This window comes from Vipera ursinii (genome assembly GCF_947247035.1).
Source record: "Vipera ursinii genome assembly, chromosome: Z".
Taxonomy (NCBI): Eukaryota; Metazoa; Chordata; class Lepidosauria; order Squamata; family Viperidae; genus Vipera; species Vipera ursinii.
The window spans coordinates 26,751,519-26,778,302 of NC_139517.1; the positions used below are offsets into that span (position 1 = coordinate 26,751,519).

A 26,784-nucleotide genomic window follows, 5' to 3' on the forward strand; every position below is an offset into this window, starting at 1 on the left:
TGTCAGCCAAGGGAGCCATGTATCATGATTCTTAGAATTTTGCATCTTACAGCTGTACAGAGAGCCAAATAGCATGGGCTAATTCTAGGTTCCTAGTAAGGGTACATCAAGCATACCAAGATTCAGGACAAAATAATAGGGTCTGCACCCTCCCCATCTTTATTGGAAAGGAATGACAGAATTTGCAGACTAACATATCTGGAATCACTTCATTTTGCTGATACTGTGTTGCTATCAGATGCCCTATTCTTGCTCTTTTAGTCCAACAGTCAACTTTTTTTAAAAAAATCCCATTTATATCCCGCCCTTCTCCGAAGACTCAGGGCGGCTTACAATCTAAAGCACAAGTCAATGTGCTTAGCAATAGCCTTCATTCTATGTATATGCCTGCTTATTAGGGCTTTCGCCCCCCCCAAGGGGCATTATTACAAAGTCAGCTTATTGCCCCCAACAATCTGGGTCCTCATTTTACCTACCTCGGAAAGATGGAAGGCTGAGTCAACCTTGAGCCTGGTGGGACTTGAACCTGCACTAATTGCAGGCAGCAGGTGTTACTTAAGGAGGAATTAGCCCACTGCTCCACCAAGGCTGTTGTCTTTGTTTTTCTTATTGCAATTTCTTTTTGCTTTCTCAAAAAAGCAAGAAACTCATTTGAGGAAAAAGGTGGTAAACATATTTTCTTATTTTTGCAAGACATCTGCTGTCAAAAAACCCTATTATTATCTTCCCTGTAATTGTTCAATAAGGCCTCCGTTGACTGTTAACCCTCCATTTTGCTTCCAACAACAGAAACAGCAGAAAAGGTAGCAAAATCCTATTGAGGCTGATTCCAGCTCTTCTCTTCAGTTTTAAGTCAGAATTCAACCAGGGCACCAAAACAATTAAGTGTCATCATAAGAGGCTGCTAGACCTAGGCCCATGCTCATGTCTCTGGTATAGGCAATTACTTGTCTTCTAAATGGCAAGGTTTATGGTGTTGATGTTCTTAGTACAGCTTCATATTTGGCACCAAGTACAGGTCAATTTCTGCCGCATTAATGAACTCCATATCCCTCACCAGTATGATCAGCCAGGTGACTTAATCATTGGTGGGCTTACTTCTCATCTCCTGTCTTCTCTTGATTATGAAGACTTCACAGACCATGTACCCATCTCTCAAATTCTTAATCTCCTGTAAGATATTTTTAAAATTTTGCTTGATATAATTGACTAATCCCACCTTTGTATACTTTGATATATAGGAAGACATTATTTATATGTTTAAGTGTTCGTGTGTATGTTAAATAGAAATATATTCAATTTATAATATTTATAACTTCTATTATTTCTGTGATGAAAGGTTGTTGATTGCTGTTCTTATTACTTGAAAGTTATGCTGATTGCTACTTCAGAACCTTTCATATTAGACACAATTTGCTAGGCAATCTATTGATTTAATTCTTTGTATGTTATATCATAATTATTAATTTCTACTGGCCCTGAACAACCTTGGAAAGAAGTGGTCATAGAAGTAAATAAAAATTGTTAGGGGCTTGTTCAATTGTTTGTGAGCATCAAATGAGAACATACACATAGAGTGCAACAGGGCTCACTACTAAATGAACATGTACAAGTTGTCAGGGGATACTATATGTATAGCTTATATTTACTTACAATATAAATAAATATTTATATTTTGGGGGATCAGAACAAAATCTTATACCATGTCTACGGTCTTGTTCACTCATTGTTTTCATGCTTCTTTTTAAGTATTGTTTCTTTGGCGCTTAATGGCAGAGGATTATTTTTCTTTTGTTAGACTGCTTTCTTGTCTTTGTTTTTGTTAGTTTTAATTGTCACCAAAGTCTTCACTTTGCTGATTTTATAATACCTTGAAATATCTTCGCTTGGGATATTTTGCAATATAATTTGATTGGCTTTTCATTTTGTTCTTATCCTTGGAAACAGATTTTCATGAAGGTTATAACATTGTTATGACAGGGAACAAGTGAAACTCAAGCAAGTGAATGTTACAGAGTCAGATATGCCCAGTTTAAATAAAGAAATGATAACGGCTTGGATGTGCTATTCTCATTTCAGCGTTGTACCAAAGAATTATCAACACATTCTGGCCTTGGTATTTGCTGTCAAGGAGATCAATGGGAACCCCAGTATTTTGCCGAATGTCACCTTGGGATTCCAAATCTATGACAGTTACTTCAATGAAAGGATGACCCTCCAGGGTACTCTTGGTCTTCTTTCTATTCGGGATAGATTTGTACCCAATTACAGATGCAACAGGCAGAAAAATCAAATGGCAGTCATTGGAGGACTGGATTTTGATACATCCCTGCACATGTCATCCATCTTGATGATCTACAACATGCCCCAAGTATGAAATTAGCTTGGTAACTTCACAGCTATTTCAACTTTTTCCTTATTTGAATCAAAAATTTGTGTATCATGAGAGAAACTTGTAAAATTTTGGCAATAGTTACAGACATTTTCTTCCATTTTGGTTGAAATTAGCTTGGTAACTTCACAGCTCATTTATCTTTCTCCTTCTTTTAATCGAGAATTGTGTGGCATGAGAGGAACTTGGAAAATTTGGGCAACAGTCATGGAACAAGTCCTGATGTATTATATTTTTGCTTATCTCTGAATTAGGTTTCTTCATTAATGTAACAGTATGCTAAATTAAAATCCAAATTTCATCTATCGCACTTGCTAGAAATCAATATTCTTTGCCTTTTAGCTCAGTTATGGTTCCTTTGCTCTAGGTGATCAAATTCAGGCACCTTTTTACTACCGAATGGTTTCAAATGAAGCTCACCAGCATGCTGGCATTGTTGAATTACTTCTACATTTTGGATGGAAGTGGGTTGGATTCCTTGCTGTGGATAATGAAAGTGGAGAGATATTTCTGCAGAAACTTCAGCTTCTGTTTTCCCAAAAAGGCATCTGCTATGCTTTCTCAGAGAGAATCCCCAAAGCCACATATATAGAGGAATATATCAATATGCAGCAAAAGTGGATTCACATCCATCAAGTTATAGTCAAAAGCAAAGCCAACGCTGTTGTTGTCTATGGGGAAATATTCTCCATGTTTTCTTTACAAACATTAATTGGATTAGGTGAAATGGAAAATATGACTCGTTCATCTATGGGCAAGGTGTGGATTATGACCGCTCAGCTGGATTTTGCATCCACGTCCTATCAGATGAGGGAGGATACTCGTGTTTTCCATGGTTCCATAAGTTTCACAGTTCCTTCGGGTGAGGTTCAAGGGTTCAAATCCTTTCTCCAACAGAGAGATATTTTTCAGACAAATGAGGACAGTTTTCTGGAGCATTTCTGGACACAAACATTCAGATGTTTATTTCCAGATTCCAAGATGGTGAAACGTAACAGTGAAGCCTGTAGTGGACAAGAGAAACTGGAGAACCTTCCTTCCCTGGCCTTTGAAATGAGCATGACTGGTCACAGCTACAGTGTCTTCAACGCTGTCTATGTTGTGGCACACGCTTTACATGCTTTGTATCAGTCCAAGTCCAAACACAGAGCAATAATGGAAAGGGAGAAACTGAAGTTTCAGGATCTGCATGCTTGGCAGGTGAGCCCTTTTCTTAGAGAGAACCATAGTTGGAAAATAAAGCTCCAGAGAGCAATGTACACCATTTTCCTCCCACCAAGCTTCTTTGCTTACAGTTTCATGTCCCTTTGTCACAGCACAAGTACCACAACTGTTATTGGTGTTGCCGCACTGAATGTGCCATCCTCTATTAAGGACTATGGGCTATGGTGGAGAAACCTGATGATCTGTGAGTTTGGGGAAAATACCCTTTGACCTTTGGATGTAAAAACGAACTGAATTATTTCTTTGTTTCTATGATTTTTCCAATGCAGCTGCATCCCTTTCTTCAGTGGGTGACGTTTAACAACAGTGCTGGAGAAACAGTGTTTTTGGGGAAGCACAAAGAGTTAAATGCTGGTTTTGATATCACCAACTTAGTCATTTTTCCAAATAATTCCTATATGAGAGTGAAGATTGGAAGAGTTGATGTGATGGCTACCCCAGGCAAGAGAGTTACCATTGATGGGAACAAAATGGTGTGGCACCACAGCTTTCTCCAGGTGGGACGCAGGATGGATGGAAACTGGACACAAATCTGAGAGATAAAACAAAGTGTCAGTTATTGCTCTTTGCAAAGAATTGCACTAAAGAACAAGGGTAGTATGTGGTAAATAAGTGAGTGCAGAAGTGAATATCCAAGACAACTTGTAAGTTTAGAGTAATATTCCTGTATGCAGCAAAGCAGTCCCCAAAATGGGACAATTACTTAAGTCTTGAATTTTGATCCTGTGATTATGGAGATTTTGCAGCATTAGTAAGCATGTTGATATGCTGTGAGTCACTTTTTTCAGGTCCATTGTAACTTCTAAGGTGATGTTGAGGACTATCTATTCTGCTGCTAATTGTATTCTGTATTCTTCTCCAATAAAAGGTCTCTATCTGAAAATTCAGAAACAATGACAGTATTGAAGGAAAAACATTTTAATAAATGTAATGTTCAAATTTTGAGTTCTTGAAACAGAAGAGTTATTCCATAAATGTCTTCATATTTCTCAGAAGTATTTATTTTAAAACAAGTTTTATTGGTTTTCCAGTTTAACATCTATACATTTAGAAAGCAACATGGTAACTTGGTAATGAAAAATTTAGTAACAGAGTTTTTAGTACATACTTCAAGTTACGTTATCAAAACAGCCTTCTCTATTTCCCTTAATATTTAATATAATATCCTTAAACTAATAAATTTCTAAGAATAACATGGTCAGTTAAAAAATTTGTCAGTCCAATTTTAATTAAACATATCCATGTCCTGTTTTTACATTTTACCTAATTTTGATTTTGGTTATAGTATTCAAGTTTAGCCTTTAACATCCAAAATAATATTCACAACCCAAATTTCCCTTATTTCACTACACCAAAAATTGTAGCATCTAACATACACACAATAGTTGAATAACTAAACTCTACTTAATAAACATTTTCTTTCTCATCCTGATACATCACACGTTACCAATACAACAACCTATATTTATCAATCATACGTAACCAAATTCTTTAATTTTTACCTAATTCTTAGTTTTTAGTTGAAATATTCAAACATCTTTTAACATCAAACGTAGGATCCATAAGCCAAATTTCCATTATTTCAGTACACAAATTATAATATCTAAGCCTGATAACTACATAAGCACATTCTAGTTTGATCTCATAAGCATTTTTTATTTCAGATCCTAATATAATCACACTTTACTAAAGGAATAGCCTTTAGTAGCTCTCTAACAACTCATTTTTTAAATCTAACTCTAGTTTTCTTTTTCTACCAATCAGGTTTCCAAACCAAAACCTTTAGGTTGCCAGATAGGTCTCCCTTCGCTCCAGCACCTATTATTTGAATCGAAGGAGACCATCTAACCATCAACAATCCACAAAAACCAAACCATTTGTGATCATTAGGTTGTTGCCCTGTTAATTCAAATCTCTGTATTTGCTCTGATGTCTTTGTCTTCAGTTCGGTCTGGTCTTTTCTTTTCTCTGGGTTCATCTGATTTTTTTTATTTTTTTAAAATTCCATTTATATCCCGCCCTTCTCTGAAGACTCAGGGCGGCTTACAAGCTTAGCAGTAGCCTTCATTCTATGTATATGCCTGCTTATTAGGGCTTTCACACACAGCCCCCAAGCGGCATTATTACAAAGTCAGCTTAATTGCCCCCAACAATCTGGGTCCTCATTTTACCTACCTCGGAAGGATGGAAGGCTGAGTCAACCTTGAGCCTGGTGGGATGCGAACCTGCATTAATTGCAGGCAGCTGGTGTTACTTAAGGAGGCATTAGCCCACTGCTCCACCAAGGCTCTACTCTTTGAGTAGAAGGTCTTATCCAGTTTTGTAGTTGCTGCTTGGCTATCCAGGCTTTCAATAAGCTGTCTTTGTTGATCTTTAGCATCCTCTATTTTGGCATTACTGTCTTCTGCTTGATATACTTCTGGAGTTATAAGCTCTTTAGATGAGGTCAAGATTTGAGTATTAAGTTTTTCCATACTTTGTTGTTGTTCCTTAAAGTTCTCTGTCTTAGTGATAGTTCCTTGTACTTTTAAAATTGTAGGGTCTTTGGATGGATTTGGATATTAGATTTTTCAATATCTTGTTGTTGTTGCTTATATTCCTCTGTCTTAATAGTAGTTGTTCCAATTTTGTTATTTTATGGATTGTAATTTCTTTAGTTGAAGTCTGGGTTTCAGTCTGTGGATTGATGCTATCACCTTTATCTTTCAGTCTAGAGTTAATTATCTCAGTGGCTTCAAGATTTGTTTCAAGTATGAGATTATAGTCAATCGAAGTTTGTGGCTGGTCTCCCTCCATTTCCGGAATATTATAGATAGTCCTTTAGTGGAGACTAATTTTTAAACAAGAGTCAGTAAATGTTCACCTCCACAGATCTTGAAAGCTAAATTCACCTCCCAGCTCTTTCAAGTTTTTATCTTTAGCTAGTGCCCAGGACAAATCCAAATTATAAACAGATTTATTTGCCAGTAATGTTTACTTGCTGTATCAGGCTTAGCCACATGATGTCCCCAGAGCATGTAAAATCCTTCTCAGAGTAAATTTTTATCAAATTTAAATCCTTCTACATCTTTTTTTTCTCTTTTTTCTCCTTTTTTTTAAAAAACAAATAGATAAGGTAGCCAGTTCCTTTTTTTTATTGAAAAGTTTTAAAATACAGTTTTCCTTTAAGAATCCCCCCTTCCCCCTCCCTCCTCCCCCCTCCCTCCCTCCCTCCCTCCCCCCCTCCCCCCCTCCCCCCCCGACTTCCCAGAGCTAAATACAAGGTATATATATAAAAAGCAATCATAAACAATCATATACTAACAATTATAAACTCTAAAATCCATCACTCTCTAGCTTATATAGGATAAAACAAATAATAATAATATTGAATATGTATAAAAAGAAGCTAAGATAAGAAAAGAAAAAAAAACGAAAGAAGACTTATTCAAATGCTACATAAAACTTCTTAACCCTATACTTGTTCTGGATAAAATCAATCCATTTTCTCCATTCCATAATATAGCGTTCTTGCGAATGATCTTTCAAATAGGCCAAAATCTTCGCCATCTCTGCCAGGTCGGAAACCTTTAAAGTCCACTCCTCTATGGTCGGCAGTTCCTCTTTCTTCCAATATTGGCCTATCAAAAGTCTTGCCGCCGTAATTAAATTCAACATCAACTTGGTGTCCACAACTGTGGCATCTGTAATTATTCCCAACAAAAAAAATTGCGGACTTTTATCCAAAAAGCCTTAACCTTTTTACAAGTCCACCATATGTGAAAATATGTTGCGTCTTCATCACCGCACCTCCAACATTTAGGCTGATAATTCGGATACATACTTGCAAGCTTTTTAGGATCTAAATGCCATCTATAAAACATTTTGTAAAAATTCTCTCTTAAATTTTGAGCTTGTGTAAATTTTACGTTCCTCACCCAAATCTTTTCCCACGTGTCCATTGTGATGACTTCCTGGATATTTTGGGCCCATTTTATCATACAATCCTTAACAAGCTCTGTTTCTGAGTCAATCTCTATCAATGCAAGATATATCCGTTTGATATGTGCTGGTCCCTGATTCCTAATTTGCTTTATCAAATTTTCATCAGTCATTGTAAATCCATTTTTCTGGTCTTCTTTCCACCTGGCCTGTAACTGAGTATATTGAAACCAATTTTGAACAACCTTCTCTTCTCGCAAGAGGCTATATGATTTCAAACACCAAACGTTTCTTTCCAAACTGAGAATCTCCTTGTACGTAGTCAGATCATGTTTGAAGCCAGCATGTATATTTTCTATTGCGTGTTTTGGAATTGCCCACAATGGTATCTTGCAACTTAACTTATGTCTGTACTTCTTCCAAACTCTCAGCAATGCCTGTCTTAAAATATGCACCCTAAACACGTTGTCTACCTTCTTATCATACAACAAATATGCATGCCAGCCAAACAACAAATCATGGCCCTCAAGATTTAATAACCTCCCTTGCGTCAAATTAATCCAGTCACTTATTCCTACTAATGCAGCAGCTTCATAATATAATTTAAAATTAGGCAATTTAAGGCCACCTCTCTCACGAGTATCCTGCATAATCTTAAATTTAACTCGTGGTTTTTTCCCTGCCCACACAAATTTATTGATACCTCGCTGCCATTCCTCCAGATTAGAATCTTTCTTAAGAATCGGTATCATTTGAAATAAAAATAAAAATTTAGGCAGGACATTCATTTTTACTGCTGCAATCCGTCCCAACAAAGACAATTGCAATTTTTCCCAACTCTCCAATTCTTTTTGAATTTTCCCCCATAGTTTTTCATAATTATTTTTATATAGCTTTGTATTAGAGGGCGACAAAATCACCCCCAAATATTTAACCCTTTTAACAATCTCAAATCCAGTTAATCCTTCTAAAAGGGCCTTTTGCGGTGTTGTCATATTTTTGGCCAAAATTTTTGTTTTTTGTACATTAACCTTAAATCCAGAAACCTTCCCATATTGTGTTATTATCTCCATCAGGTCCACAACAGAATTCTCTGGCTGGGTCACTGTAACAACCAGATCGTCTGCGAATGCTCTCAATCTGTAGTCCTGATCTCCAATTTGAATCCCCTTAATTTTTTCCGAATTCCAAATTTTAACCAATAATATCTCTAATGTTAACACAAATAACAAGGGCGATAACGGACACCCTTGCCTTGTGCCCTTCTCAATATTACATGCTTCTGTCAAGCTATTATTAACTATAATTCGGGCAGTTTGTTTTTGATATAATGCCCTAATCGGTTGTAAAAATTTTCCCCCAAAATCCATTTTATCTAAAACTTTCAACAAAAATTTCCAATTCAATTGATCAAAAGCTTTTTCAGCATCTAAAAAAATTAGCACTGCAGCAATCTGGTTGTTCCTTTCCAAAAACTCTAACACATCAACTATATGCCTCACATTATTTTTCATTTGCCTACCACTAATAAACCCTGTTTGATCCCCATGAATCACCTGTTGCAGAACCCTCATCAGTCTATTAGCCAAAACCTTAGCAAATATCTTGTAATCTGTGTTTAAAAGCGATATCGGTCTATAATTTTTAACTTGAGTAGCATCTTGGTCTTCCTTCAGAATCAAAGAAATAAAAGCTGTTCTCCAAGACGGTGGCAGTTCCTGTGAAGATAGGAGTTTTTGGGGTCACCAAATATAAAAGGGATGTAGATCCAATTAGTTAGTTATGTTTTTTTCAAGGTTTTTTTCCCCGGTGTATTCAAATGCCAACATTTAAAAGGGTGGAAAGAAAAAAAAGTTCCCTTCCCTCTCTCCTCGCAAGGGGAAGCAGATTCAAGAGGCTTTTAACAGGAAAAAGTAAAAAGTTGGAATAAAGAGAAGGCAGGTCTCACCCAGTTCCTCCACTGTGCTTTCAAGTGCTTGATTGTAAGTTTGGCCTCAGCAGGAAATGGCAGAAGCGATGGGCCATGGGAGTGGCCGATCCTTTCTTCGTTAGTCTGAAGAGCTGCTCCAGGTAAACAGGAGGGCTGCCACCCTTCCACCATCAATTGGAGGGTCCTCTCCCCTGCTCATCGCCCCTCCAAGGCAACCTCCGACCCCTTTACAGGGGGCCCCTGGTGAAAGAAAGCCAGACAACATGAGGAGTGATCACCTCTTATGTCTGCCAGCACCACGATCCAGAACCAGAAGCCATATTTCTCAGAAGTATTGATGGTCTAAGGATATTAATAGTTTGTAAAATCTGACAGTGAGGACGGCAGAACTATGCATTTATTATGAGAAATGTGAGATTATTTGTGTTATTCAGTTATGATTTATGTCCATGTTTTCTTCAAATGAACAGGTACCGCCGGTTTCTGTGTGTAACCCAAACTGCCTTCCTGGTTCCAGCAAAAAGAAGAAGGAAGGGGCAAAATTCTGCTGCTATGATTGTTCTCCATGTCCTCCAGGCAAAGTTTCCACTGAGAAGGGTAAGAGACAGCACAGAAGGGCTTGGCTGCAATGCATCCTTAAGCTGCTAGCCTCTCATGCACAAGCCAGTTCTTTGGCCAGGTTAACAAGTCGTGTACCTCCCAGAAAATGCTTATTCCAATTGGTGCATTTTCCTGGTTCTGAACCCCTCCTGGCCTGCCAAGAAAGAAAGTATTGATCACTTTCCTTTCTATAGTTGTTCTTTGAAGAATTGTAGTCTCCATGGTTAGACTCTTTCCATAAGCTAACCTCCACAATGTAATATTTACTGGAGCAAGACCATTTTTCCACAGCTCACTTGAATTCAGTGCCCACAATCAGTTTATCTCAGTTGATAAAGAGGTCCTTGGGTTCATGGGAAGAATAATAGTAAGCAATACCAACAGCAATAGCAATAACTCTTAGACAGTGCTTCACAGCCTTCTCTAACCAGTTTACAAAGTCAGTATGTTGCCCCCAACAATCCGGGAGCTCATTTTACTGACCCTGGAAGGATGGGAGGCTGTGAGTCACCCTTGAGCCAATGAGAATCAAATTGTTGGCAGTTGATAGAATTAGCCTGCAATACTGCATTTTAAACACTGCACCACCATGGGTCAGCACATACAACAGCTGCTAAAATAATGAATACCCACAGAAATGGTTACTTTCAGTTTAAAATAATTTAGACTTACTAAGGGCACCTTCTGACTGGCAACTCTTGTTAAATGTATAGTACCCATATGCCACACACTGATTCCTTTTGCACTTGACACTTTCTTGTTGCATCTTCTGGTGGAAAGGAGGGAGGGAGAGAGGAAGGAAGGAAGGAAGGAAGGAAGGAAGGAAGGAAGGAAGGAAGGAAGGAAGGAAGGAAGGAAGGAAGGAAACTACGATTTTATCTTTCATCAAGTTAAAAAAATTAAAAGCTTTTCAGAAGTTGAGCTGAGCAAAACTTTATTTGGCCTCAGTCTCCCTTTCTACCTTAACTCAACTGTAGCAAACCAAGCACAGCATAGGCAGGTAATTAAATGGTACAGAAACAGGAAAAAAGTGGAATTCAGCTGGTTCCCCAATTGAATTAAAAACAGAAAAGGAAAACCCACCACTACTACACTAGCAGTGATCATTTCAGAAGCGACCATATATTGTAGTTCTTCAGCCAAATACAAAATAGCTGTACATCATTGCAACCAGTGACTAGAAAGGAAGTGTATTCCCATCATAGTACAGAGTAGATAGTTTGAAACAAAATGTCCCTTGAAACGAAGCCCAGTTTTACTTTTACTAGGAGACGTTGCTTTTGATATGCAGCAAGAAAGGATATTTGTGGGGGGGGGGAGAGCGGGGTTCCTTTCTCAATGACTGGAAGGAGGTGCTGGATGGCGTGCTCTAGTAGGCCAATTTTCTGCTAGAAAACCTGGGTGTGTAGATGATTCCAGAATTTTCCATAGATACATTGTAAATGACCTTAGTCTACTTTGCTTTGCACCTCTTCTTTCTAGACATGGATATATGTACCATGTGTCCAGAAGATCACTATCCAAACAAGAATAAATCTCATTGTATTCCGAAGACAATCAACTATCTCTCGTTGAAAGAACCTCTGGGGATAAGCTTAGCTTTTTTTGCTGTTTTATTTTCTCTGCTCACAGTCCAGGTCCTGGTCATCTTCATTAAGCGTCAGGACACACCAATTGTCCGTGCCAACAACCGGGATCTCACCTACGCTCTCCTCTTCTCCCTCCTACTCTGCTTTCTCTGCTCCTTCCTTTTCCTCAGCCCGCCCAGAAAAGTGACCTGTCTCCTCCGACAAGTGGCTTTTGGATCTATTTTCACCCTAACTGTTTCTTGCATCTTGGCCAAAACCATCACTGTGATTCTTGCCTTCATGGCCACCAAACCAGGATCTAGAATGAGGAAATGGATGGGGAAGAGACTGGCCATTTCCATTGTGTTTTATTGTTCTCTTTTCCAAATAGGCCTTTGTGTCTTATGGTTGGGAATCTCACCCCCCTTCCCAAATCTAGACATGCATTCGATTTTTGGAGAAATAATACTTGAATGTCATGAAGGATCAGCCACCATGTTTTACTGTGTGTTAGGTTACATGGGCTTTCTAGCTACAATCAGTTTTGTTGTAGCCTTTTTAGCTAGGAAACTGCCTGACAGTTTTAATGAGGCCAAATTCATCACCTTCAGTATGTTGGTGTTCTGTAGTGTTTGGGTATCATTTGTTCCAGTCTATTTAAGCACAAAAGGAAAATACACAGTCGCTGTGGAGATCTTCTCCATCCTGGCCTCCAGTGCTGGTCTACTCATCTCCATCTTTGGCTCCAAATGTTACGTTATATTATTGAGGCCCAATCTGAACAATAAGGAACAACTAATAAAACGGAAGGGCTGATGAAGTGTTTTATCCTTGTTTTCAACATGACCTCCAACTGAAGTGCAGAACATGAATTGGGATGTGTGTTGAGCATTTTGGCCAAACTGTCCAGCATCCAAAGCAGGTTTTTTCACAGGTACTATACCATAGGCTCCATAAATTACTGAACTTTAGTATTCTCGTTGAATCCTGGTGGAGATTGTGCTTATTTCTTCTGCCAAGATTCGGGGTTAAATTCATTTCAGAAAGTCAGATGTCATTGTATGATTACCCTTGAGTAGGGAGCATATACTGCATTAGTTTTAATTTCCAAAATTAAATACTTTTTCCCATGAAAATCCTATCTTGTATGTGAATTTTATAGCTGGAGAACCTGTATGGATTTATAGGTAATACAGCATACTAATCTCATTGCTGTGTACCCTTAGTACACTTTGACTCTATGCACCAATGGCATCTGGTAGTGCATCACTTCTGCCTATATTCTGCCAATATAGTTTGCCAGTGGGACAGCTAAGTGTGCAGTTTCCTCCATCATCCTCATGCTTCATCATCCTCATTCCTCATCCTCATCATTCTTAGCTAGTGACATAAAATGAATGAATCTTTATTGTCAAAGTACAACCATCTATACACTGAGATTGGCTGAGCCTCCCTTCATGCCCCCCCCAACTCACAGTGACAACAAACCCACCATCGTGTTACACCATGTGAACTAATTGCACAACACACCAGCCTCGCAAGTCAATCATACATAAAATTATAAAATTATTTCCCATTCAAGAGCCTGACAGCCCACAGATAGAAGCTGTTCTTCAGCCTGTTGGTATGGCTGGCTATACTCCTGTATCTCCTACCCGATGGTAGGAGAATAAATAGGTACCGACCAGGGTGTGGAGTCTAACATGGAATCTTTCAGTGGCAGTGAGAACTATAGCACCACCCTAAATGTTCTCTGCAACACATCAGTTTCCATCAAGAGCAACATGGAGGGACTATCATATCAATGCTATCCAGGTCTTTTGAATCCCATTGTACAGCAGAATCTGAGATGGAAGTGGCTTAGCAATAAATGAAATATTTCCAACACTACTATAGCACACATAGCATAAATTCATGACATTATAGACAACGGCATAGTCCTGCTGGCCTGAGATTTCCATTGTCCCCACCACAGGATGCTTTTTAGATGAGACACTAAATGTTTCTCTGTTCATAATATTGAGCTGATGCACAAAGGAGTCAAAAGCAAAGGAGTTCTTAGCAAGAAGAGTACCGTGCAAAGTGTGGTTAATGTTTAATACTGCATACTTTCCTGGGAAATGGCCTGGAATTCACAGCAATATTATGCTTAAGAGCTTTCAGGATATTCTGTCCTTGATATTTGTTGTCAAGCTGATCTTTGGAAAACTTACAAACTGGCCTATCACCATTTTAGGATTCCACATTTTTAACAGCCATTGCAACTTCTTGCCAGAGATTTATGTTTGTAACAAATCAAAACTTTATTTGTATTAATAAATGGTGTTATAAAAAGGGAAAAAGGGAAAGATAATGCGTACATCTTGAGAAATCTTATACAAAAATGACTTTTCAGCATGCCTGAATAAAATATAATTTTACTGTTTTTTTAAAAATGAACATCACCCAGAGTATTGCACAGAAGCTCTCCTCTCCCCCATTGTATTGTTACATATTTTTTTGAAAAAATATAAGAAATAGATGAAACAAATAAAAGAATCAGATATAAGTAGTGAAATACATGTGGATAAGCAACAGGTGTGAAATGTCATAAAACTAATATGTTTTAATACATCATTCTTGTTGTTGTTAGTTGTGAAGTCATGTCCGACCCATTGTGACCCCATCAACAACGTTCCTCCAGGCCTTCCTGTCCTCTACCATCTTCTGGAGTCCATTTAGTCTCACGCCTACTGCTCCAGCCACCTGATTCTCTGTCGTCCCCTTCTTCTCTTGCCCTCAACCTTTCCCAGCATTAGGCTCTTCTCCAGTGAGTCCTTCCTTTTCATTAGGAGGCCAAAGTATTTGAGTTTCAACTTCAGGATCTGGCCTTCTAAAGAGCAGTCAGGGTTGATCTCCTCTAGGACTTGCAGTCCAAGGGATTCGCAGGAGTCTTCTCCAGCACCATATACATCATAGAAGCTGATATATTTTACATTGGTTTCCAAATTAAAACCTGTGTCCCTGTTAAACTTTAAGATAAAAAACTGAGTTAACCTAATTCAAGCCATTAAAAAATTATAGGTAATAAACAATGTCCTAAAATCAATAGTTATAGATTACATTTAAGGTTTGAATTCAAAAACCCAGATTTTGGATGTTGCATGATTCCATGTTAAAGAGATTAGCTCAAGAATAATTTTTAATTTTAATTAAAATAAATGTATGAGGTTCAGTGTATGAGGTTCTTCTAGACACCAAGGTATATTCTCACAATTTGTAACAAGAATATGAAAAAAATAAGAGGTTCTTCAAAAAAACAAAATCCATTTTTTCCAATGAAAAAAGAGTATTCTTGCCACTGCTAATGTCAACAGTATCAGTCCAGTATATTTTGAAGGGCTATATTATTTATATGAAATTAATAATTTTTTCTCAGATTGGAATGAAATTATTACCTTCAGAATTTAATCTATTCTACAATGTACTAAAAAGATATCATGGTGGTACTTGTAAAGATTACAAAATTTTTGTTTACAATTATTAGGAGAGAAAACTCAGCTTTCATCCTCTTCTTTTAACACATGGGGCTTTCCATTGTCCATAAGGGGTTTTAATATAAGGGTAGGTTATTACATATTTTTGTCCAGCTTTGCTAGCAACAGGCTTTTTGCCAATGGAGGTTGTTTCAAGCCTGCCTTGACCCTTTATGAGTGCTCAAGATTTTCCTAACTGTGTCCTCACATTGTTATTTCTCAATTGTTCCCTATTTCCCTGGCTGCTTTTCTGTACCTTTTCAGCAATTGCAGCTTCCATTTCTTACTAACTAAAACAGGTGTGCAGGCATGAAGAAAGGATGGATTGGTTCAAGCTCACAAACAGAAAATATTACTAAAAATCGGACATAACCCTTATTGGAGAAAGTCCCACCCCACACAACTAGCAAAACAAAAAAATAAAACACTAACACATCTTTAATAGTAATCTGGGGAAAGAAGAGATTAAGATGGAAAGTATAACTTCCCAGCTAAAGGGGGTCTTTGGAACATCTCTCTTCCCACATCATCTGATTGTAATGCCTGTGTCATGGTTCCGACAGATGAAACTCTTCAAAAGAATTTCGAGGCATTGTTTACCTTAAAGAATCTTTTATTCGGGAAGCATAACATTGGCACTACATAGTTGAAGCCAAAAACTGAATTCCATTCCCCTTAGCACAAAGTAGCAAATCACAATTCCCTCCTCCAACTAACAGTCATAAATCACATTCCCCAATTAGCTTGAAACGCGGGCTACCTCTCCACAACTCTCCAGCCTGCCAAATCGTTATCAACTCTGGGCTCAGTAACCTTGAATTCCCATGACTTTAAATTGTTGTTATCACTAACTGGACTCTCATCCACATCCCCCTCCCAGCATCAATCAGCTCCAAAAGAGAAAGAGAAAAATGAATGCATTTCCATCTGTTATCAAAGCAATAACACCCGATGTTAGCAGCATTGATAGCCTGCTTATGTGAAAACTCCTCATTCTCCACTTCCTTCCTGCAGTCTCTCATGGGTGGGGGAAAAAAGGAAACTGCAGAAACCACAGAGTTTGTCTGCCAACTAGAGGAGGTGGATCATGATGGATGAGGCTGGACTCTCAGCCAAGGGAGCCATGTATCATGATTCTTAGAATTTTGCATCTTACAGCTGTACAGAGAGCCAAATAGCATGGGCTAATTCTAGGTTCCTAGTAAGGGTACATCAAGCATACCAAGATTCAGGACAAAATAATAGGGTTTCTGTATGTGTGTGTGGGGGTGTCTTCAATAAAGGATGGTATACCAGCAAAGCAGCTGGGAAATTGGGTGAAGAAAAGGAACCAGAAAGACATTTTAGGTCTGAATCCTCCCCATCTTTATTGGAAAGGAATGACAGAATTTGTAGACTAACATATCTGGAATCACTTCATTTTGCTGATACTGTGTTGCTATCAGATGCCCTATTCTTGCTCTTTTTGTCCAACAGTCAACATTTGTTTGTCTTATTGCAATTTCTTTTTGCTTTCTCAAAAAAGCAAGAAACTCATTTGAGGAAAAAGTGGTAAACATATTTTCTTATTTTTTTCCAAGACATCTGCTGTCAAAAAAACCCTATTATTATCTTCCCTGTAATCTTTCAATAAGGCCTCCGTTGACTGTTAACCCTCCATTATGCTTCCAACAACAGAAACAGCAGAAAAGGTAGCAAAATCCTATTGAGGCTGATCCCAGCTCTTCTCTTCAGTTTTAAGTCAGAATTCAACCAGGGCACCACAACAATTAAGTGTCATCATAAGAGGCTGCTAGACCTAGGCCCATGCTCATGTCTCTGGTATAGGCAATTACTTGTCTTCTAAATGGCAAGGTTTATGGTGTTGATGTTCTTAGTACAGCCTCATATGTGGCACCAAGTACAGGTCAATCTCTGCAGCATTAATGAACTCCATATCCCTCACCAGTATGATCAGCCAGGTGACTTAATCATTGGTGGGCTTACTTCTCATCTCCTGTCTTCTCTTGATTATGAAGACTTCACAGACCATGTACCCATCTCTCAAATTCTTAATCTCCTGTAAGATATTTTTTAAATTTTGCTCAGTATAATTGACTAATCCCACCTTTGTATACTTTGATATATAGGAAGACATTATTTATATGTTTAAGTGTTCGTGTGTGTGTTAAATTGAAATATATTCAATTTATAAAATTTATAACCTCTATTATTTCTGTAATGAAAGATTGTTGATTACTGTTCTCATTATTGGAAAGTTATGCTGATTGCTACTTCAGAACCTTTCATATTAGACACAATTTGCTAGGCAATCTATTGATTTAATTCTTTGTATGTTATATCATAATTATTAATTTCTACTGGCCCTGAACAACCTGGAAAGAACTGGTCATAGAAGTAAATAAAAAATGTTAGGGGCTTGTTCAATTGTTTGTGAGCATCAAATGAGAACATACACATAGAGTGCAACAGGGCTCACTACTAAATGAACATGTACAAGTTATCAGGGGATACTATATGTATAGCTTATATTTACTTACAATATAAATAAATATTTATATTTTGGGGGATCAGAACAAAATCTTATACCATGTCTACGGTCTTGTTCACTCATTGTTTTCGTGCTTCTTTTTAAGTATCGTTTGTTTGGTGCTTAATGGCAGAGAATTCTTTTTCTTTTGTTAGAATGCTTTCTTGACTTTGTTTTTGTTAGTTTTAATTGTCATCAAAGTCTTCACTTTGCTGATTTTATAATACCTTGAAATATCTTCACTTGGGATATTTTGCAATATAATTTGATTGGCTTTTCATTTTGTTCTTATCCTTGGAAACAGATTTTCATGAAGGTTATAACATTGTTATGACAGGGAACAAGTGAAACTCAAGCAAGTGAAAGTTACAGAGTCAGATATCCCCAGTTTAAATGAAGAAATGATAACGGCTTGGATGTGCTATTCTCATTTCAGCGTTGTACCAAAGAATTATCAACACATTCTGGCCTTGGTATTTGCTGTCAAGGAGATCAATGGGAACCCCAGTATTTTGCCGAATGTCACCTTGGGATTCCAAATCTATGACAGTTACTTCAATGAAAGGATGACCCTCCAGGGTACTCTCGGTCTTCTTTCTATTCGGGATAGATTTGTACCCAATTACAGATGCAACAGGCAGAAAAATCAAATGGCAGTCATTGGAGGACTGGATTTTGATACATCCCTGCACATGTCATCCATCTTGATGATCTACAACATGCCCCAAGTATGAAATTAGCTTGGTAACTTCACAGCTATTTCAACTTTTTCCTTATTTGAATCAAAAATTTGTGTATCATGAGAGAAACTTGTAAAATTTTGGCAATAGTTACAGACATTTTCTTCCATTTTGGTTGAAATTAGCTTGGTAACTTCACAGCTCATTTATCTTTCTCCTTCTTTTAATCGAGAATTGTGTGGCATGAGAGGAACTTGGAAAATTTGGGCAACAGTCATGGAACAAGTCCTGATGTATTATATTTTTGCTTATCTCTGAATTAGGTTTCTTCATTAATGTAACAGTATGCTAAATTAAAATCCAAATTTCATCTATCGCACTTGCTAGAAATCAATATTCTTTGCCTTTTAGCTCAGTTATGGTTCCTTTGCTCCAGGTGATCAAATTCAGGCACCTTTTTACTACCGAATGGTTTCAAATGAAGCTCACCAGCATGCTGGCATTGTTGAATTACTTCTACATTTTGGATGGAAGTGGATTGGATTCCTTGCTGTGGATAATGAAAGTGGAGAGATATTTCTGCAGAAACTTCAGCTTCTGTTTTCCCAAAAAGGCATCTGCTATGCTTTCTCAGAGAGAATCCCCAAAGCCACATATATAGAGGAATATATCAACATGATGCCAAAGTGGATTTACATCCATCAAGTGATAGTCAAAAGCAAAGCCAACGCTGTTGTTGTCTATGGGGAAATATTCTCCATGTTTTCTTTACAAACATTAATTGGATTAGGTGAAATGGAAAATATGACTCGTTCATCTATGGGCAAGGTGTGGATTATGACCGCTCAGCTGGATTTTGCATCCACGTCCTATCAGATGAGGGAGGATACTCGTGTTTTCCATGGTTCCATAAGTTTCACAGTTCCTTCTGGTGAGGTTCAAGGGTTCAAATCCTTTCTCCAACAGAGAGATATTTTTCAGACAAATGAGGACAGTTTTCTGGAGCATTTCTGGACACAAACATTCAGATGTTTATTTCCAGATTCCAAGATGGTGAAACGTAACAGTGAAGCCTGTAGTGGACAAGAGAAACTGGAGAACCTTCCTTCCCTGGCCTTTGAAATGAGCATGACTGGCCACAGCTACAGTGTCTTCAACGCTGTCTATGTTGTGGCACACGCTTTACATGCCTTGTATCAGTCCAAGTCCAAACACAGAGCAATAATGGAAAGGGAGAAACTGAGGTTTCAGGATCTGCATGCTTGGCAGGTGAGCCCTTTTCTTAGAGAGAACCATAGTTGGAAAATAAAGCTCCAGAGAGCAATGTACACCATTTTCCTTCCACCAAGCTTCTTTGCTTACAGTTTCATGTCCCTTTGTCACAGCACAAGTACTACAACTGTTATTGGTGTTGCCGCACTGAATGTGCCATCCTCTATTAAGGACTATGGGCTATGGTGGAGAAACCTGATGATCTGTGAGTTTGGGGAAAATACCCTTTGACCTTTGGATGTAAAAACGAACTGAATTATTTCTTTGTTTCTATGATTTTTCCAATGCAGCTGCATCCCTTTCTTCAGTGGGTGACGTTTAACAACAGTGCTGGAGAAACAGTGTTTTTGGGGAAGCACAAAGAGTTAAATGCTGGTTTTGATATCACCAACTTAGTCATTTTTCCAAATAATTCGTATATGAGAGTGAAGATTGGAAGAGTTGATGTGATGGCTACCCCAGGCAAGAGAGTTACCATTGATGGGAACAAAATGGTGTGGCACCACAGCTTTCTCCAGGTGGGACGCAGGATGGATGGAAACTGGACACAAATCTGAGAGATAAAACAAAGTGTCAGTTATTGCTCTTTGCAAAGAATTGCACTAAAGAACAAGGGTAGTATGTGGTAAATAAGTGAGTGCAGAAGTGAATATCCAAGACAACTTGTAAGTTTAGAGTAATATTCCTGTATGCAGCAAAGCAGTCCCCAAAATGGGGCAATTACTTAAGTCTTGAATTTTGATCCTGTGATTATGGAGATTTTGCAGCATTAGTAAGCATGTTGATATGCTGTGAGTCACTTTTTTCAGGTCCATTGTAACTTCAAAGGTGATGTTGAGGACTATCTATTCTGCTGCTAATTGTATTCTGTATTCTTCTCCAATAAAAGGTCTCTATCTGAAAATTCAAAAACAATGGCAGTATTGAAGGAAAAACATTTTAATAAATGTAATGTTCAAATTTTGAGTTCTTGAAACAGAAGAATTATTCCATAAATGTCTTCATATTTCTCAGAAGTATTTATTTTAAAACAAGTTTTATTGGTTTTCCAGTTTAACATCTATACATTTAGAAAGCAACATGGTAACTTGGTAATGAAAAATTTAGTAACAGAGTTTTTAGTACATACTTCAAGTTACGTTATCAAAACAGCCTTCTCTATTTCCCTTAATATTTAATATAATATCCTTAAACTAATAAATTTCTAAGAATAACATGGTCAGTTAAAAAATTTGTCAGTCCAATTTTAATTAAACATATCCATGTCCTGTTTTTACATTTTACCTAATTTTGATTTTGGTTATAGTATTCAAGTTTAGCCTTTAACATCCAAAATAATATTCACAACCCAAATTTCCCTTATTTCACTACACCAAAAATTGTAGCATCTAACATACACACAATAGTTGAATAACTAAACTCTACTTAATAAACATTTTCTTTCTCATCCTGATACATCACATGTTACCAATACAACAACCTATATTTATCAATCATACGTAACCAAATTCTTTAATTTTTACCTAATTCTTAGTTCTTAGTTGAAATATTCAAACATCTTTTAACATCAAATGTAGGATCCATAAGCCAAATTTCCATTATTTCAGTACACAAATTATAATATCTAAGCCTGATAACTACATAAGCACATTCTAGTCTGATCTCATAAACATTTTCTATTTCAGATCCTAATATAATCACACTTTACTAAAGGAATAGCCTTTAGTAGCTCTCTAACAACTTATTTTTTAAATCTAACTCTAGTTTTCTTTTTCTACCAATCAGGTTTCCAAACCAAAACCTTTAGGTTGCCAGATAGGTCTCCCTTCGCTCCAGCACCTATTATTTGAATCGAAGGAGACCATCTAACCATCAACAATCCATTTGTGATCATTAGGTTGTTGCCATGTTAATTCAAATCTCTGTATTTGCTCTGATGTCTTTGTCTTCAGTTCGGTCTGGTCTTTTCTTTCCTCTGGGTTCATCTGATTTGAGTAGAAGGTCTTATCCAGTTTTGTAGTTGCTGCTTGGATATCCAGGCTTTCAATAAGCTGTCTTTGTTGATCTTTAGCATCCTCTATTTTGGCATTGCTGTCTTCTGCTTGATATACCTCTGGAATTATAAGCTCTTTAGATGAGGTCAAGATTTGAGTATTAAGTTTTTCCATACTTTGTTGTTGTTCCTTAAAGTTCTCTGTCTTAGTGATAGTTCCTTGTACTTTTAAAATTGTAGGGTCTTTGGATGGATTTGGATATTAGATTTTTCGATATCTTGTTGTTGTTGCTTATATTCCTCTGTCTTTAATAGTAGTTTGTTCCAATTTTGTTATTTTATGGATTGTAATTTCTTTAGTTGAAGTCTGGGTTTCAGTCTCTGGATTGAGGCTAACACCTTTATCTTTCAGTCTAGAGTTAATTATCTCAGTGGCTTCAAGATTTTTTTCAAGTATGAGATTATAGTCAATCGAAGTTTGTGGCTGGTCTCCCTCCATTTCTGGAATAGTTATAGATAGTCCTTTAGTGGAGACTAATTTTTAAACAAGTCAGTAAATGTTCACCTCCACAGATCTTGAAAGCTAAATTCACCTCCCAGCTCTTTCAAGTTTTTATCTTTAGCTAGTGCCCAGGACAAATCCAAATTATAAACAGATTTATTTGCCAGTAATGTTTACTTGCTGTATCAGGCTTAGCCACATGATGTCCCCAGAGCATGTAAAATCCTTCTCAGAGTAAATTTTTATCAAATTTAAATCCTTCTACGTCTTTTTTTCTTTTTTCTCCTTTTTTTTAAACAAATAGATAAGGTAGCCAGTTCCTGTGAAGATAGGAGTTTTTGGGGTCTCCAAATATAAAAGGGATGCAGATCCAATTAGTTAGTTATGTTTTTTCAAGGTTTTTTCCCCCCGGTGTATTCAAACGTCAACATTTAAAAGGGTGGAAAGAAAAAAAGTTCTCTACCCTCTCTCCTCGCAAGGGGAAGCAGATTCAAGAGGCTTTTAACAGGAAAAAGCAAAAAGTTGGAATAAAGAGAAGGCAGGTCTCACCCAGTTTCTCCACTGTGCTTTCAAGTGCTTGATTGTAAGTTTGGCCTCAGCAGGAAATGGCAGAAGCGATGGGCCATGGGAGCAGCCAATCCTTTCTTCATCAGTCCGAAGAGCTGCTCCAGGTAAACAGGAGGGCTGCCACCCTTCCACCATCGATTGGAGGGTCCTCTCCCCTGCTCATCGCCCCTCCAAGGCAACCTCCGACCCCTTTACAGGGGCCCCCTGGTGAAAGAAAGCCAGACGACGTGAGGAATGATCACCTCTTACGTCTGCCAGCACCGCGATCCAGAACCAGAAACCATATTTCTCAGAAGTATTGATGGTCTAAGGAAATTAATAGTTTGTAAAATCTGACAGTGAGGACGGCAGAACCATGCATTTATTATGAGAAATGTGAGATTATTTGTGTTATTCAGTTATGATTTATGTCCATGTTTTCTTCAAATGAACAGGTACCGCCAGTTTCTGTGTGTAACCCAAACTGCCTTCCTGGTTCCAGCAAAAAGAAGAAGGAAGGGGCAGAATTCTGCTGCTATGATTGTTCTCCATGTCCTCCGGGCAAAGTTTCCACTGAGAAGGGTAAGAGACAGCACAGAAGGGCTTGGCTGCAATGCATCCTTAAGCTGCTGGCCTCTCATGCACAAGCCAGTTCTTTGGCCAGGGTAACAAGTCGTGTACCTCCCAGAAAATGCTTATTCCAATTGGTGCATTTTCCTGGTTCTGAACCCCTCCTGGCCTGCCAAGAAAGAAAGTATTGATCACTTTCCTTTCTATAGTTGTTCTTTGAAGAATTGTAGTCTCCATGGTTAGACTCTTTCCATAAGCTAACCTCCACAATGTAATATTTACTGGAGCAAGACCATTTTTCCACAGCTCACTTGAATTCAGTGCCCACAATCAGTTCATCTCAGTTGATAAAGAGGTCCTTGGGTTCATGGGAAGAATAATAGTAAGCAATACCAACAGCAATAGCAATAACTCTTAGACAGTGCTTCACAGCCTTCTCTAACCAGTTTACAAAATCAGTATGTTGCCCCCAACAATCCGGGAGCTCATTTTACTGACCCTGGAAGGATGGGAGGCTGTGAGTCACCCTTGAGCCAATGAGAATCAAATTGCTGGCAGTTGATAGAATTAGCCTGCAATACTGCATTTTAAACACTGCACCACCATGGGTCAGCACATACAACAGCTGCTAAAATAATGAATACCCACAGAAATGGTTACTTTCAGTTTAAAATAATTTAGACTTACTAAGGGCACCTTCTGACTGGCAACTCTTGTTAAATGTATAGTACCCATATGCCACACACTGATTCCTTTTGCACTTGACACTTTCTTGTTGCATCTTCTGGTGGAAAGGAGGGAGGGAGAGAGGAAGGAAGGAAGGAAGGAAGGAAGGAAGGAAGGAAGGAAGGAAGGAAGGAAGGAAGGAAGGAAGGAAGGAAGGAAGGAAACTACGATTTTATCTTTCATCAAGTTAAAAAAATTAAAAGCTTTTCAGAAGTTGAGCTGAGCAAAACTTTATTTGGCCTCAGTCTCCCTTTCTACCTTAACTCAACTGTAGCAAACCAAGCACAGCATAGGCAGATAATTAAATGGTACAGAAACAGGAAAAAAGTGGAATTCAGCTGGTTCCCCAATTGAATTAAAAACAAAAAAGGAAAACCCACCACTACTACACTAGCAGTGATCATTTCAGAAGCGACCATATATTGTAGTTCTTCAGCCAAATACAAAATAGCTGTACATCATTGCAACCAGTGACTAGAAAGGAAGTGTATTCCCATCATAGTACAGAGTAGATAGTTTGAAACAAAATGTCCCTTGAAACGAAGCCCAGTTTTACTTTTACTAGGAGACGTTGCTTTTGATATGCAGCAAGAAAGGATATTTGTGGGGGGGGGGGGAGAGCGGGGTTCCTTTCTCAATGACTGGAAGGAGGTGCTGGATGGCGTGCTCTAGTAGGCCAATTTTCTGCTAGAAAACCTGGGTGTGTAGATGATTCCAGAATTTTCCATAGATACATTGTAAATGACCTTAGTCTACTTTGCTTTGCACCTCTTCTTTCTAGACATGGATATATGTACCATGTGTCCAGAAGATCACTATCCAAACAAGAATAAATCTCATTGTATTCCGAAGACAATCAACTATCTCTCGTTGAAAGAACCTCTGGGGATAAGCTTAGCTTTTTTTGCTGTTTTATTTTCTCTGCTCACAGTCCAGGTCCTGGTCATCTTCATTAAGCGTCAGGACACACCAATTGTCCGTGCCAACAACCGGGATCTCACCTACGCTCTCCTCTTCTCCCTCCTACTCTGCTTTCTCTGCTCCTTCCTTTTCCTCAGCCCGCCCAGAAAAGTGACCTGTCTCCTCCGACAAGTGGCTTTTGGATCTATTTTCACCCTAACTGTTTCTTGCATCTTGGCCAAAACCATCACTGTGATTCTTGCCTTCATGGCCACCAAACCAGGATCTAGAATGAGGAAATGGATGGGGAAGAGACTGGCCATTTCCATTGTGTTTTATTGTTCTCTTTTCCAAATAGGCCTTTGTGTCTTATGGTTGGGAATCTCACCCCCCTTCCCAAATCTAGACATGCATTCGATTTTTGGAGAAATAATACTTGAATGTCATGAAGGATCAGCCACCATGTTTTACTGTGTGTTAGGTTACATGGGCTTTCTAGCTACAATCAGTTTTGTTGTAGCCTTTTTAGCTAGGAAACTGCCTGACAGTTTTAATGAGGCCAAATTCATCACCTTCAGTATGTTGGTGTTCTGTAGTGTTTGGGTATCATTTGTTCCAGTCTATTTAAGCACAAAAGGAAAATACACAGTCGCTGTGGAGATCTTCTCCATCCTGGCCTCCAGTGCTGGTCTACTCATCTCCATCTTTGGCTCCAAATGTTACGTTATATTATTGAGGCCCAATCTGAACAATAAGGAACAACTAATAAAACGGAAGGGCTGATGAAGTGTTTTATCCTTGTTTTCAACATGACCTCCAACTGAAGTGCAGAACATGAACTGGGGGGAGGGGTTTGAGCACTTTGGCCCTTCTGTCTAATTTAATTTTTAATTTTGGGGGTTGAGACAGGATTATTACAACTTGTATGAGGTAGATACATGCTTTGGTCTACATATGTAAGATATATTTCATGAAATTATAGTATGTAATTTTAAAAGTTACTCTTGGGTCTGTCTGTCTATGGAGATTTTCTTCAGGTTTAGACTTGAATGACTGATAAGGAGACAGAGGTGCTTCTGCAATAGGGCAGCTATGGAGAACATTCTATTTATGACTGGGGCATTCTTATTCTCTTATTCGGCTCCAATTTCTCCTATGGTGCTTCAGTGCATCCAAATCTCTGCCAAGAGTAGATCCCAGTCTCAGTGTCTACTGACTATTGCAGAAAATGAAGACCTAGAATCAGTTTTGCAATCCAGCAGAATGGAAATGTCCATCATAAATATCCAGTTTTTCAGCCAGGATTGTCTGAGGCTGAAAAGAGTGGTCTTCCACTGCATATCAGAGCAAATGCAGAGCAAATAAAGTGCACATGGTCCTAATTTATAAATTATTAAGGGAGCATGTTGAAATGTTAGCACCAGCTACACTGAAGAGCATATATGGGTTTGTAGGCAATACAGGGTACCAACCTCACTGCTATATAAACTTTTACACTCTGACTTTATGTGCCTATAGCACATGACAACGCATCACTTTTGCCTATAATCTGCCAGTACAGCCAACCAGTGGGACAACTGAGAGTGCAGTTTCATGCATGATCCTCATGCAGCTGGCTGAGTGATATAAGAGAAGCCTAATATTGAAAGGAGACAAAGCAAAGAAGCACAAACTGAGAGAATCAACACATTTTCCTTTTATCCTTCTTTCTCATTAGTACCTGTCATACCAGTCTTTTTATTTTAAGATGCATAAGAGGAGAGGATGCTTTTTAGATGAGACATTGAACCTTTCTCTGTTCATAATACCGAGCTGATGCCCAAAGGCTCAAAGGCAAGGGAGTTCTCAGCAAGAAAAACAGTGCAAAGTGGGTTAATGCCTAATACTGCAGATTTTCGTGGAAAATGACCTAAAG

General features: G+C 38.2%; 1 pseudogene across 1 annotated transcript; it reads left to right on the forward strand.

Annotated features, from left to right (window-relative positions):
• The first annotated feature begins 970 nt into the window (after positions 1-970).
• Positions 971-25,652, forward strand: LOC310649260 (vomeronasal type-2 receptor 26-like; annotated as a pseudogene). Its single transcript has 9 exons — positions 971-1,173; positions 1,981-2,371; positions 2,735-3,592; positions 3,886-4,113; positions 9,985-10,064; positions 18,117-18,408; positions 19,923-20,150; positions 23,129-23,255; positions 24,751-25,652. The product of its transcript is annotated as a vomeronasal type-2 receptor 26-like (transcript).
• Positions 25,653-26,784: the final 1,132 nt, after the last annotated feature.